This window comes from Ambystoma mexicanum, chromosome 2q, assembly GCF_040938575.1.
Source record: "Ambystoma mexicanum isolate Mex_15411 chromosome 2q, UKY_AmexF1_1, whole genome shotgun sequence".
NCBI classification, from domain to species: Eukaryota; Metazoa; Chordata; class Amphibia; order Caudata; family Ambystomatidae; genus Ambystoma; species Ambystoma mexicanum.
Genome location: NC_090924.1, coordinates 367160865 through 367176303, shown reverse-complemented (window position 1 = coordinate 367176303; position 15439 = coordinate 367160865). Strand labels below are relative to the sequence as shown.

General features: G+C 43.8%; 1 protein-coding gene across 2 annotated transcripts in view; it reads left to right on the top strand.

The window, feature by feature from the left end:
* Nucleotides 1–15439, top strand: part of COG7 (component of oligomeric golgi complex 7) — a 1349184-nt gene that overhangs the window by 541541 nt on the left and 792204 nt on the right. The window lies entirely within an intron of this gene.

The window sequence follows — 15439 nt, the reverse complement described above, 5'->3', positions numbered from 1 at the left end:
TTTATTTTTCCAATGCGTGTGTTATTTTGATCCACTGCACTCCTACAAATCACCTGTGTGCTACATTACAACGGTGGTCTCAGCTGCAAACAAACCCGGTACAATGAAATACACGAAACAGATAGGCATGTGTGTTAAACATGTAAAGGTTTGCCACTCCAGACAGGCTGATCTGCCATACCAGCGCGCGCACCACAGTGCCATTGGTGGCATGTCCATAATAGGTGACGGGGCGGTTTCCACACATTCTCTAACTGGGGCTCGTCATTCGCTGTCAGCAAATCTGATGGAGTGCAGGCACGTGACAGCACTACGCTGTACCAGCAGGGACAGAGGGTCTGCACAGGCTCTCATGAGGGGGAGGTGGGAGGGCCACGGTGCTGTCCCATATGAGTCCTGCAGGTACTGTGTGGTGTCGGAGAGGCTGGTCTCATAGGTGGCTTTAAGGATATCTATTTTGGCACACTCGTGTCCTTCTTTGGGCTGTGTCGTTGCCATATCGAACCCTTGGAGAATTCAGTGGCTTTTTACCATTTAAATTTCACCAATTGGACTCATTATTCGAAAAACGTTGTTAAGGGGGAACACGCTAAACCACCCTTTGGGCGATTAGTGGAAACATTTACACCCCACCATTAAAAAAAAAAAAAAATATATATATAATAATTCCCCAGCTGCCACTGGTGAAAGTTACTCCGTTAATTCACTCTACTAGATTGCCTAAAAATATCCAAGCTATCTAAGCTTTTTTCACTTAAAATGTTTAGATATTGATTCGGTTAACAGCATCACTCTGTGTCTTTCGGTTGTCTTTGAAAGCTTAATATTAACCTTATGTCAGATACTTCCGCGGTGAAGGGAACGTCCTGTGCTCCAGGTAAGATTTTGAGGTGGGAGTATTTTACTTCCTATTTTTAAACTTGGAGAGTAAATGTGATGTCAAGGGAGTAAACATGTTTTTTTTTCCTTCACAAGAGTAAAACATTTATGAAATCCAGTGTACAAAAAGTTTAAAAAGTATGGAAATTGTTATCATGTGGCCCATCCACATCATGACAAAAAGCAGGTTTCTCTCACAATTTACAGATAATGCAGTGTGCAGGAGCACAAGCACCCTCTCAAAAATGCAACAAATCAGCACCAACACTCTGTGCTTCCCCTTCATGGGTTTCAACCGTACAGGATTAGCACAGATAACTCGTGGTCACAGCAGTCGAAGTTCCACTCAAATAGAGATGGAACTGCATGGGGTGGTCTACCCCCTGTAGTCGGCCATTACAAATGTGGAAAATGCTCAGTGTGTAGTTTGACACAAAATATCAAGGAGATTGACCTCAATGGTTTTAAACAGAAGTTTCACCAACTGCCTAACCAAATGGAGCATATGTTATTAAGTGCCCATGTAACCTCCTATACATTGGTAACCTATAGTAGCGCTATATGATCGATAATATAGACCATATAAGAATTTGTTGATGAATTGTGTAAAAATGTATTTGGATTGCGACATTTGTAGCGTGTATCATTTTTTCTTGTTTTAAAAAACCATGTACAAACGCAAATAAATTCAATGTATTTTGTGATATAACAATTGAGTGAGTGTACTGCTAGAAAAAGACGCATGCAATTCAGGCCCGGCTCCAACAAGGACCAGGGGGCCAGGCCCCCCCCCGAGCCAGCCTCTGCCCTCTGCCCCCCCGCCCCTACAAAGGAGGCCATGTCAGTGGTGTTATACACCACTGGTAACCAAGGCAGTGGGGGGTGGATGTCACTCTAAACATTCAGCAGTAACCTCAGAGACATCATTCTGAGACGCTGAATTTCAGGAGGCCCAGCAAGGATTTGTTTTCTTGCCCTAGACAATGATTTGACCCACAGCCATAAAAGTACAACTGACCAGGGTGATGAAGGGCCAGTCACACCTCCAAGTGAGGTAGCACAATTATTTAAGCAGGCTGCCTACAACTGTTTTCTCAAACCTTAAATCACAATGTTGGTTTCTGTAATTTTAAGTGTGTTTATTTTTTGTGGGAATATAGTGTTTTTTCACATCATGCTTAATAAAATGGTTAACTATATCAAACAATAAATGACAGGTAAAGTTGCTTGAAGACAGATTTCTGCAGAAGGTGCGTCAACTGACTGGGGGCCCTGACAAATTCCATTCAAAATATATATTCTGCTACATTAACTACTTGAGTATAAGTGAAAAGATAAGGTTGGTAGTAACAAAAATGTAATTTTGTAGGGGAGACTGTAGTAAAATCAAAAAGTGATAGATGCAAGGCTTTGAATTAAAAATGTCCACTACCATTGCTCTTCGCAACATTCCATGCCATAATTCTGTAGTATGTTTGTGCGATTAGAAATGGGGACAAGCTATTAGCAAATGGCTTTTGGTGCTGCCACCAAAAGGTGCAGTTCAATCTGAATTGCCAGGCCATGTTCCCTCTCCACTGAAACAAAAGCAACCACACACATGTTTAGGCCCTGTGGTCTAGCAGTTTGGGAATGGCTTTTGACATTAGTGACCGGGCTAAGGCTGATACGAAAACAATGGTATGGACGGCTGGCCAGAGCAATGACGGGGGTTCTAATTTATTCAGAGACTTTTTAGCTATTAGATACAACCAGAACGCAGTATGTGGAACACAGATAGGATGGCAATAAAATGTGAGGAAAAACACATCCTATGGGTGTGTCTGGTCATTTACCCACTTAACGACTAACCATGGCTAGGTCAATGCCTCACCACCAAAACCTAACCTTTCTAGAACTTTTTGAGCAAGCTCTATCACAATGTAACACCAAACGTGTTGCTGTATAGGGCCTGCCAGTGTTCTACCTAAGCATTCTTTTGAGTGTTTAATTACTTAATTGCCTCTGTAAATGAGCTCCTGGTGTAGTACAATTCTCTTTGTTTTCAGCCAGTTGATATTCTAAGCAATACATTTGCCAATTCCTCTGTGACTTGCACTGAAACCTGCAATCACAAACCCAGCAGTTTTGGCTTGCGTATAGGTATTAGCAGACATTTGCCAGGCAATGCCATCATATGCCCAGTTACTGGCACCATTTTCCAGCAGTTCTATCTTATGGCCAGGTGGTACCCTTATGGCAGTGTTTGGCAAATGCCTATCCATGCCTAATCAAAAACCCAAGCTGTGGGCGTTGCCAATGCATGTTGGCTTCCGCTTGTCTCCCTAAGTAAATGTGTATATGCCCAGATGTGGGTGTCTTGCTTGCTACGCCTAGGGAATCAAGCTGCACCTCACTGAGCTGGTGCAACAAGGTCTTACCTGAAAATAAGGCTATGTTGGCAAGTATTGACCACTTTCAGATCTTCTCATGCATACTTACCAGTGGGGCTCTGACCTAAATAGAATGTAGCTTTGTTTGGAAGCCTAGTCTACTCTGACAGAACGTTTCATGATTCAAACTGATAAGTACTCACTTGATAACCTCATTCTGTTTGAGTAACTTTACAGTGTTTGCATGCAAACAGAATGTGTGTTGTGGGGTTTGTTTGGAAAGTAAGATGTAAATCCTGGGTGCTGGGTGTTTAGGCAGTGCCGGAAGTGAAACATGAACACCTGTAAAATAACAAAAAAGAAGAGCGTTTTCTATAATCTTGTGTGCAAAGTATAAAAGGTGTACATCTTTTATAACTAAAAGCAGTATTTAACTATTTTTTAAAGAGTGCAATCAGAGGTGGATTTAACATTTGGACAAGGGACACATGCCAATGTCCCCCCTGATCCCACTGCTTTACTCTCTCCCCTCAAATACAAACAGCCAGGGCTGATCAGGCCCACCCAGTGAGATCTTATCTTTTTAACATGTCTCAGAGACAGATTATTTACAACAGGAAGTGATTAGAGATGGGAAAAGGTAAAAAGGCAGTGACCATTGCTCTGGCACTTTACATGCATTTCATTTCACTTTGAGTATGCATAAGATTTTTTGTAAGTTCTCATTAATTGTTATGCTGGAGCTTGTAGGCTTCTATTCAGGATGGGGAAAATTAAGTTATAGTCATAGGGGATCTTTTTCCAGGTCAAGCGAAGTGGAAGAAGTGGCGCTAAATGCATGTAACTCCACTTTTTTTGAGCTGCATGATTTTGTATGATTTGACAGGTGAAGTTGGAGAGCAGATCGGACTTAACAAGGGCCCCCTACCAAATCGGATTGGTATCCCACCAGCATGTATTTTTACGTTGACAGAAAACCAATTCATTCCTATGGGACCTGCCTGTCTTTTACACCTGGAATAAAAGCGGGCAGAGTCCAAACAAATCCATTGTGGATGGCTCCCATAATCGTTAATTGTAGAAGTGATTTGCACCTTTCCAGACACGTAGTGTTAAAGTAAAGAGCAAAGGTGATTTTCGGCTTTGTGTTTTACTCTTTATTCGTCCAGCACTTGGTGGAGACAATTAAAATGAATGAATGGCCCCGTTTGCAAAAAAGTGCAAACATGAGAATTCTGATCTGTGCAATTTAGGATTCAAAACAAAATGCGCCCCCCCCAATCTTTTCATCAACATGTTTCTACTATGATGTATACATTGTCAGGCTGGGGTATCATGTGACTTGTGCATTTTTAAAGTAATCTGCATAAAATGTAGTATTATTTTAGGTATTCAAAGCCAAACTTCAACACATCTTTGTACCAACTTGAGTTCGGAAGATGTGTGATGAAGTAGCTACATTTCCAGCTAGGCTCAAATTATAGCTTTAACACTTGACCAAAGTGTGTGATCCTGGGCATATTTTTTATATTTCACTATGCCTTATCTGTTAAAATTAGGTGCCCCTAGAAGTGATTCAGTTTGCATTATAAGCTATTCCAAAAAGCCTCACTCATGGTTTAATAGATGTGCAGCACAGGGATTAGGACACACACACATCTAACTTTGAAAATAGCCGTGCCACATTTATTGAACACAATTGTATAATTCAATAGGAAATCAAAGTAAACACATCAAATAAAGAGTCATCATGGACAATTGCATATTCTATAACCAGTATGTAAACAGTATGTACCAAATTATGATGTACAATGCAACAAAAAAAGAACATTTTGTGTTTAAAGTGTAATTTTGGAGATGAACCATTGATGGGAGACATTCAGAGTGGGACTACTGTAGGGGTTCAGCTGGAAAGGAGGGGGGGTGTGGAATGGGGGGGTGAAGGGAGGATTGTATACTTATGTATGTTATTGGAGGAAATGTTGTTGTGCTTGAAATATTGTTAAGATCAACAAGACTACCTGTATTTATTGGACATGGTATGTTCTGTTCTTGAAATTTAAAGAAGTTGGAAACAAATGTAATTTTGTAGGCAACAAAATCTCCCATTCCTTGCTTCAGTATTCTGGGTGGGGGGGGGTCTATCTTTCACAAGAAGGAGGGACCACAAGCATCTCATCAGGGGCCTGCCGGGAGTAGCCACAGTGCTCGGGGAGATAGTGTTGGGCGGACATCATCTGAGATGGTACAAAGACTGGGGACCTCACTGCTCAGCCCTCTCAGAGGAGGAGGAGGAGGAAGAGGAAGAGGAGGAGGAGGAGGAGGAGGCGGCGGCATCACCCTCAATTCTCCCAAGCCAGTCCACGAATGGCATGCTGGGTGCTGGTGTGAATGGGTGGGAGGGGAGGTAAATGGGAACGTGGCTAGGGCAGCTGAAGGAAGGTGACTGGACGGTGAAAGGTGAAGGAGGATCAGATATAACAGAAAGGGGAGAGCAGATGGGAAGGGAGCATAGGAAGATTGATGTTGCAACACTATTTTCCTTGCTTCTCTTTTGCCATGTACAGTTTATTTGGGAAGACATTTTTTGCTGGATCACGGATCTGGGAAATTTGGATCAAAGGCAGCACTTTGTTGAGGGTACTCCTAGACCCACACCCAATGGAATGTGGGCCCCCCTGATCACAACCCTGGCCCACCCAGATGAAAATTCCTAGAGCCGGGCCTGATGCAATTATAGATCTGTAGATCTGTCACCAATTGGGTGCATTATGCACACCTATAGGCGGAAAAGGGAGGGGTAGGCTGTGAAAGCACTCCCATACGAAACAGGTAAAGGAAGGGCCCTAGATGCAAGAACTTGCGTAGAATGGAAACTGCATAGGCCACAGCAGTCCAAATTACCCTAACAAAGAACTTGCTCAGCAGGGACTAAGCGCTACAAGCTCCCCTCACATAGCATAAGAATAGCTTATTAGAACTGGATACCACCCACATAGAACAGGAACAGTCAATTCATCTACAGTGCAAGCTCCTCACACATCGAACTAACAAAGCATTGATAGGAACTAGTTCAAATAAGAAGGCTAACTCTTCTTCCAGAATCAGAAACACGACATAGTAGGACATTAGTAAACCATAATAAGAACAAAATCAGGCTTAGAACAAGAAATGATTTCTGTCCCGGTTCCCAGCCACTATTCAGCTGGTTTATTTCCGAAAGCATTTTGCAGGAGGATAAGCCACTCGATACGCCTTTCATTTTTCCTTTACAAAGGTCTTCATATTTGACCTCTTCTGCATATATTGTAATTTGTAATACATAGGCAAACATGGCCAATTACACAGTAAAGCAAACATGTCTTGTATTCTTGTTTTGAGGTTTGATGATAGAATTGTCTTTTCATGATTATTCAAAGTCTGCATTTACTGAAACGAGTTTTATTTAATGGTATGCCAGTGCTGTGATACGATAGCGCAGAGAGGCAAGTGCTCAATGTGAAAATCTATATCTAATCTCATGGTCAAATGTTGGCTGGCTCGAGTTACCCTTAGATCCTTCAGAGGTCACTAAACTATCGACTGAGGTAATAATAATCACAGTACTTAGAAGTTCAAGGAAATCTGCATGAAGCACTACATACAAAAGTGAAATACCTATCTGGTTTACCCCTAAAGGGACAGGTTTTGCTGAGTTTTTATTTCAATTACAAATGTAACAATTTCATTTCTGTTTTATAACAGCGAGACTTGAGAGTAAGGTTTGGAATGTTTGAAGTGTAGTCTGGAAGATTTGAAGGATACTGTGACAACTATGATTTCTTTAATGACAACCACTCACCCTTAAGCAAGGACAATGTTGCTGCTGACCTTTTATAGTACCATCAAAGAAATAGTCCATAGGCACCCCTCTGCGAGAACGAACACGGCCCATTGACCTGTTCTTTGGGAAGGTACCCACTCGAGAGTCTGCAGCCACACTTTAGCTCACTGTATCTTTCACAGATGGGAAAATCTGCATCAAAATGCTATGGCGATTCCCTTCTGAACAAGAGTACCAACAGCAACCCCATACTTGTTGGGCCTCATCAGTGAGGACTGCCCACGTGGGCGGGACAAAGACTGATATGCAAATGGGTATTTCCCATCTGTAAAAGGTACAGTGAGCTAAAATGTGGCTGTGGACTCTAGAGTGGGTACCATCCCATAGAACAGGCAATTTTTTCCATGTTCGTTCTCATAGAGGGGCGCCCATGACAAATGTTTTGACATTTATAGTACCATTAGCAACATTGATTGCATGTTGAGGCTTAATGAACTTTTAAACTAGATATTAGATCTGTTCCCCAGATAAAGTTTTGAGTTGTGAATAATGTACACGCTCTTTTAATAATCAGAGTGTTAATTCAATTGTAAGAGTAAACATTATTTGACTTGGCAAGAGTGTAAAATAAATAGTATGTGAAAGGCAACCAGAACATTACTAAACTTGAAACTTAATATAACACATAACTAAAATATTTGTGTAGCAAAGATTGCGGGCTTCAACTAACTAATTACATTTGTGGAAAACCTACTTCACGCATAAATATGTATGAATATACCACATCAAGGCATTGTGATGCATCAGGGGCCAGATAGCGATCTCAGCGGGTTGAGCGCACGCTGCTGCTATCTCCGAGTGATCTCCAGGTTGCAGATTTGAATCCTGGTAAGGCCAACGCGGCCTTTCATACTTGAGGTTGATGAATAAGTATCAACTTCGGCTGGGTGATATAAGTTTGTAAATATGTTCCCTGTATAGAGCTTTGACGAAAGCCATAAATAACAGAATTGTTGATTTTAATTGATAGTAACAACACATTGCATTTCGAACTAGAAAGATAACCAAATTGCCCATCATGGACAATGATTGATTCTTTTCATGACCTTTTTGGTCTGAATTCATGCTACCTTCATGCATCTTTGGCTCCCGGAAGGGAGGTCTCTCCACATCAATATCCTGGAGCTCCGAGCTGTGTTCTGGGATCTCAAGTCGTTTCTCCCGTCCCTCAAGGGCAAAGTATATGTGTTCTGGTTTCTGTCACGTCACTTTCCCTTTGCTTTTAACTCTACTCTCAACCAATGCTTAAATGGTATGCATAAAAAGATAAAAGGTTTCGTATTTACAACATTTTAATGCGTAAAGAAGGCCCATTACTATGCTTATCTGGAGGCCTGGGAACATCAGATAAAGACAGGAAAGCTGTCGGCAATGTCTCTATCCTTATTTCATTAGCTCTCATAAAGGGGCATATATTCATAAATGTAACATCACACCTCATAAGAATTAATGTGGAATAAAGTAGTTCTTCACTGTCATCTTCAAGTTTTTTTAGAGTGTGCAAAGTACATTTATTTTAACCATCTACTATTGATACTATACTGGCCATACCAAGTATTGGCCTCTGCTTGTATATATTCCAGCCACACATCCCAATCCCATGCACAAAGCACACTGGTCAGGTGGTAGGAATGCACATTACTGCTGTGAGGTAACCCAAAGCATTCATGTGCGTCCACATCTTTTATTGGCATCCATGCCTAATGCTTTATTCTATGTTTTCATCTATTTTAGCAGTGAACAAAGGGCCAGATGAGATTCCCTGTTCTGTGACAAATCTAGGCAATTCGTCCCATCTCCCGATGGGGAGCCACCCCCTTTGAAGCTAGGGAGGTGAGCCTGCTAAGCAAGACCCTCCTTAGGGGTCAGGGAAAGCGGGACCTCACTGGGAGTGATTCCCCTCTGTGGGACAAGGCCTCCCATTCCTTTAAGGAACTGCCTCCAAAGAACACAATTTCTGCCTGCATGGGAATAGAAGAAACAAATGGTACGACTATATGCCCTGCGACCAAGACTGACCGCACTTTTCTACTTTTGGCTTGAGGTAATGCTGGAGGTCAGTTGAAGTTATCTGTGAACGTACAGCAACATGCCCCTTTGATGTACCGGAGAGTGAATCATGAATGGAGTAGAGAGAATCCTATGTAGAGGCGTGCCTCTAGTGTACTGATGTCCTGGAGGGGCAGAGCCGCGTTAGAACTCAGAGCCTGCACTAGCATGGAGAGAAGCAAGGAAGCAGAGAGACCGGAAGACTGGAGTCAAGATAGGCAAATCAGCCAGACGTGAAACAGACTCGAAAATTGCCTTCCTTAGTGACGCAATCACGGTGCAGCCGTGGTGGTTAAGGGACCCAAGAAACAGCACTGAGACCAGGAGGAAACAGCGGAAAGAATCATTGGTTCTGGATACGAGAATCAAGGAGTCTGCCGTGCCGGGCAGCATTCAAGAAGCAGACGCTTATGGGCCAAGAACGTAGAGAATGGAGTCGAACGCCCACAGCCCTGCTGGGATGCCACTCCTGATAGAACACGGCCAGAGATACAGAAGGTACCAGGGTTGCCCAGGGCAGAGAAGGGCGAGTGGTGCCCCACGAACAGAAAGAGAGAAAGAGGGTTACAGGAGCCTGAGAAACATGAGAGATGAATATGTGATGGCAATATTGAAACCAACACAATGCTTAAACACCGAAGCCAAAGGGGTCTGGCAGACCCAAGAGAGATGAGACATTTGGGAAATCCGAGAGAACCTGGACAGTTCAAGCAAGTGGACCAAGACATAAAGCCATGGAATAGAAAGCTGCTAAAGTGGGGGGAAATGATAAGGAAATCTTTCCAAAGTGTAAAGGACTAGAGACATTTCATTCAAAGAGAGATTTGCAACTTTTCCTGAAGTATTCAACAGGAGAGCAGAAATCCTTTTTATTAGCACTGTTAGTGAAAAATGTCTCGAGTGAAATCCTCTGAACATTGAGCCAAGAAAAGCTGGAGTGAGAAGGCCATCACCTGGGCTCATTAAAGCCGGAGTGAGAAGGCCATCACCTGGGCTCATTTTATGTTCTATGAATTAAGTGGTAGGGATAGATAGATGGACTGCCTTTTTTTGTTGATGACTGACGAGCCCCATTAATTTACTTTATAGGTAGGAAAACCCCTCATAGCACTACGGACGGGCTAGAGTGGCATTTTTCTTTTAGCTGTCCTTAAACATATTTAACATGCCACCTCTGAGTCCGTCTGCTTCTTCTGGTTCGCCACAGTACTTAAAAATGATAAGTTGTGTTAGAGATGCCTTTCCGGGTCTTAGTTGGAGGTGGGCCAATAAGTTGAACGTTATACCCTAGTTTCACCATACTCTGCTCATTCGTTTATCACCACACTGCGATGCCGTTCACATCTACCTGTGCCTTGCTCCTATGTTCGTTTATTAGAATGCAAGTGTATGCAAAAATCTTAAACAGCCTTTCCAGTGACGTAGTGCTTATGAAATGTTTCTAAGTCACTTTCCTTATTGTGAGACAGACGTGAGTCAGTCATGAGCATTACACTGGCCCCGGTTTGACCTACTGTGACGCTAATCCTTGAACACCTTTTTATTTTCACTACGGGATTGTCAAAAATCCCATCTTGAACATGAATGAGCAGGAGACTGGTGGAGTCTAACCCCTTCATGGAGAGATTTGGGAGGGTTCCCCCCTAGCACCGCCCCCCAAGAACTGGTTTTATTAACGGGTTGAAGATGCACCTTTTTAGCACGCTTTTGTACAAGAAACTTGAAAACAATAGGATTTACAAACCGTTCTGAACGCTACATATTCTAATATTTCAGATGCTGTGTAAGTGAAGATGCAGAGAAGAATACAAAAAAGTAAAACGATCCTGGTTATGGTCTACCATCAGAATTGTCTCTGGGAAACATGGCTAGAAGGCGAAGTGTGCAATATGTGTCTATTTCTAAATAGACACATTTGTAAAATATGTGCTATTAATCATTTAAATATACATAATGTATTTCACTTTTCTGCAAAAGAACCACGACTTGTGATGAAAGTTGCCTCAAGTTTACAAAGAGGCATTTGAACTATATAACGTTGTTACTATTGGAATTCTATATGGAACCAAACTGAAGACATTTCAACGATTCGCGAGTGAGACATTCTTGATCGCACATACTGCAGTGGGTCGCAGTTTTTTTAAGCAACATAACGCCCAGAGCAATAAAGTAACCCGTTCAGGATCACAATATACCAAAAGGGAAATCGTGGTTTCAGCCTTGAGGTCTTCTTCCCTGTTCTGTCTTTTTAGCTCACTTCATGCAAAGTAATGGGAGCCTAAACATCAGGACTAGCTGAGCATCTCTGCTTGACTTGAGCCATCTTGAGATATCTTTTAGTATCTCTTTTGGATTACTCATGTGTGATAATTTCACCTCCTCTCGATCAGTGTTTCACAGAGGCCTGCATCTTGTAATTTTAGCCCCACAAAAAAGGCTAGACACAAGTATTGAAATCAACTAGTGGCTTTAAGTTCAAGAAAAAACATTCACTGGTTTAGAAGTACTCTTTTTAGAACTTGCAAAGAGTCCTTTTGAGAAATCAATAGTTAGATTCACAGGGTGTGAATTTTGCTTTGAGATAACTTGTCCTCCCCCCACCCACTGCTAAAACGCATTTGTCTTCACTAGTTCTCGATAAAGCTTGTCCTCAGAGCAGTTCAAGATGGTGAAAAAGATACTGCCTGACCACTAAGAGTCATACTGCAATACTGAGTCCTTCGAGTACTTTATGAACATAGACCTCAACATGCGGAAAGGGTAATTGGGTGGTGATATTACGGAAGAGAAGTAAGAATGTGTTTTTAATTGACACTGAGCCAAGGATCCAATAATTTGAAGCCAAAGTTCCCTCCTCACAACCCAAAAATTGGTACTGTGTAGAATTGGGCCGTCCGCATGGTGGGCGTTCGCTTGCCTGGGTTTTAAGAAAATTTTTTAAATAAATGGAAGGCTAGTAGACCAACCTCAGTAAAATGTGTGGGGCAAACCACACAGATTTGATTAAGCTCGCACCACAGCAAAAGCATAGACCTGTGTACTCTGACATGGACACAACCTACAGACACAGTCCACCCTGTCATTTAGTTGGAATGTGACAGCAGAGGAGGGCACAATGTCATTCCAAGGAGGGGAAGAACAAAACTTCCCCCTGCCATGCGCAATCTGATTAACTGAGAAAGGCTCCATGAAACCAACCCTGCTCTTTTGTTAGGCCCTGCAGCTGGTGGCAGCAATTAACATACTAACAGAGGGTACTTAAAACAGGGCTCAGGTGGTTCCAAGGGAGCCTGGCTGCAGATGATAACAAAGGAGACAGAAAATCCAATAACATTTCATATGTAACTGTCAACCCGAAGCGGGGTCCCGCCTCAGTATTTGACAGTGAACCGAGATGTCTGGGTCTATTGTTGCAGTAGGTCACCCAACGAGGGGGACCCCATTCATGAGGTACGAGAATGTGGTTTACAGAATCCAGAAAGTCTGGTCCATCTGCAGCTTCAAGCGAGACCTGCAGCTTTAATCAGGAACCACAGCGAGATCCATTCACCAGAGAGACTCTTTATCACTGCAGGCAGGTAGATGGGTGGCACTTAATAGCACAAGGGAGTGAGCCCTGAGCTCTTTCTGTTGAGAGGAGGTTCCTGCCATCTTGATTCTGGAAACCCCCCTGGTTCCTGTTTCACCACTTTACCTTTTCCTGTTGCAATGCACTGGTTATGACTTCACACACATAGGAAGCTGTTGGTAGGGACCCCAGGATTGGTTAATTAAGGTAGGCTTAGCCTACACCAATTGGCTTTAAAAGGGTGCTGAAGACTTCACAAGAAGAACTCATCCTTGGATCCTGGCTGATGGTTCGGTCTGCCCTACAGCTTTTGCCAGTGGAAGGTGGCCAGGAGCATCCAAAGAGGGGAAGTAAGATCCCTCCCCTTAGCTTCTCCCAGGGAACAGAGGGAGAATAGAACTCAGAGGACCCTACGACCGCTTCAGCACACGGCATGCCCTACTAGGCTCTGCAGCAAGTTCCCTGGACAGGGAGTGCCGTGAACGGCAAGCATCTACTGCGGTCTGCTTTAAAGGACATCCCGAGCCAATCAGAGTTCTTGATTCGCAAGCGACTGCAACGCTGACTGCTGTCAATGATCAGGCTACCGCTGTCATGCCGAAGACGCCAAAGAAACCTGAGACACATTGACCAGTACTTCAGATCCGCCCATCAGCACTAAGACAATGACTCCTGAGTCACAGTGAAGGTCAGCCTGCAGTCGTTTGGCATGTTTTGCTCTCCGAACCGTCTTGCAACCTGATTCTCACCGCTGAAAAGCGCCCTGAAGCCGACTTGCACTGTCGAGCACCAAGAACAACTACAGCAACAAGGTACTGTTGGGGTCAGAAATGTGAGGTGGACAAGTAGATAAATCTTTTTCACAAGTAGCCATTTTATTAAATAATAAGGGTAGGGAAAGGAAGGCGTTTATCACACCCTTATTATTGAATAAAATGGCTACTTGTGAAAAAGATTGTTATAAAGGGTGTGAAAACGCCTTCCTTTCCCTACCCTAACTTGTTTTCCCTTCCTATCATACTAAGACTAAAGGAAAACAATAATAAAAGGAATCTGTACCTCACATTTATACATACAAACAACTGCTACAGGTATCATATGGCAATTAAACGTCACCTAAATAAGTTACATTAGTGATAAACTTTGTAACCATACATCCTTGTAACATTCCATTCCCCAGGTTTAAAGCAGGAGTTTCCAAATTTCCAAATCTCCAAATAAGAAGTTATTTTCAGTAGCCAAGCTCTGTTCTGAATACAACACAAAGTTCTTCTCACTCCAAAAGTCTTTTACTTGGCCCTTGGATTGTTTTTTAATTGAGCACGTTTTATCACTCTTCAAAATAAACTAATTGTACAAAATTTCCACAAAACCAAAAAGACTTTTTCTTCAAACTTCTAGTCAATATTTCAACATAACTTCTCTTCGAGGGGATTGGTTCCTCCGACGTATTACACATCTATGACAGGTAATCACCACAGCTGTGCTGCTTCGAAAAATTTTCTGCGTCCTGCGTCGATGACATCGATACGCCGTCCTCTAGGGTCTCCGTCGAGCCAACGTCACCGGATGTTATAAGTAGGACGCATGACTCCCGTAGCCTCAGTTCCGTTTTTCCGCGAACGTGTTTGCATCGGAGATCTCAGCGCGCCTCGGTTCTTCTTTTTTCTATCGGTTCTTCGAACTTGGTTTGTTTGTGAAGATATCATGTCTTCGTCTTCTACCCCGCGGTCGGGATTCAAGAAGTGTCGGGACTGTGGTTCCAAGATGTCGCTTACGAACCCGCACAACGTCTGCCTCTGGTGCCTCGGTGAGGACCACACCACCAATGACTGTGATGATTGCCATTCGTTAACGTCGAAGGCCTTGCGGAAGAAGCTGTCTGTAGGTAGGGTTTCCAAACCCTGAAAGTCGAAATCCGCTGGGCTTTCGGCTGGCGATTCGAGGGGTGACTCTCTGCGTCATCGGCATAAATCCAGGGGGTCTCGCTCCCGGAGTGGTCCCTGCCATTCCTCTGCCTCTTTGAGGCACTCGCGGAAGCACTGTCACCGGGCGCCTTCCCCGTCCTCGTCCAAGGACTCCGCCAGACGGCGGGTTGCTTGTCCCAACAAGCATTCCTCTCCTGCGGAATGGGATGCATTTCGTAAGGAGATGATGGTGATTTTTGAATCGCAGGGCTCCGTTCCGTCCGCGCCTTCGAAAGAAGCCGGCAGGGAACATGCTAGGGCCACCGCTCGCATGCCTTCGGGCTGGGGCGGTCGGCGCGATCATCGGAAGCCTTCGAGGTCCCGATCGGACAAGGTGAATCGCTCTAGCCTTGCCCACTCCAGGTCCCGGTCCTCGACGCCCTTGAGACCGTCGGAGCCTGTGAGGTCTTCTAAGAAGACGTCGACGCCATCAGCGCCATATCCGTCGAGGGACTCGCTTGAGGCTCTGCCTCCGAGGAAGTCATCGACATCATCGGCGCCGAGGCCGTCGAAGGACACGCTCGGGGCACCGCCCTCGAGGCCTGTTTCGAAGCCATCGGCGCCACGCTCGACGCCGATTCCGTCAACGCCTTTTGTGGAGGCTTTCCCGGGTGTACCCCGTGCTTCGGTGGAAATTCCGAGGAAGGCCCTGAAGAAGTCAGTAAGGCCTGTATTTGAGCCTTTTTCTGTGCCCTCATCCAGGGATTTATTCCAGCCTCTG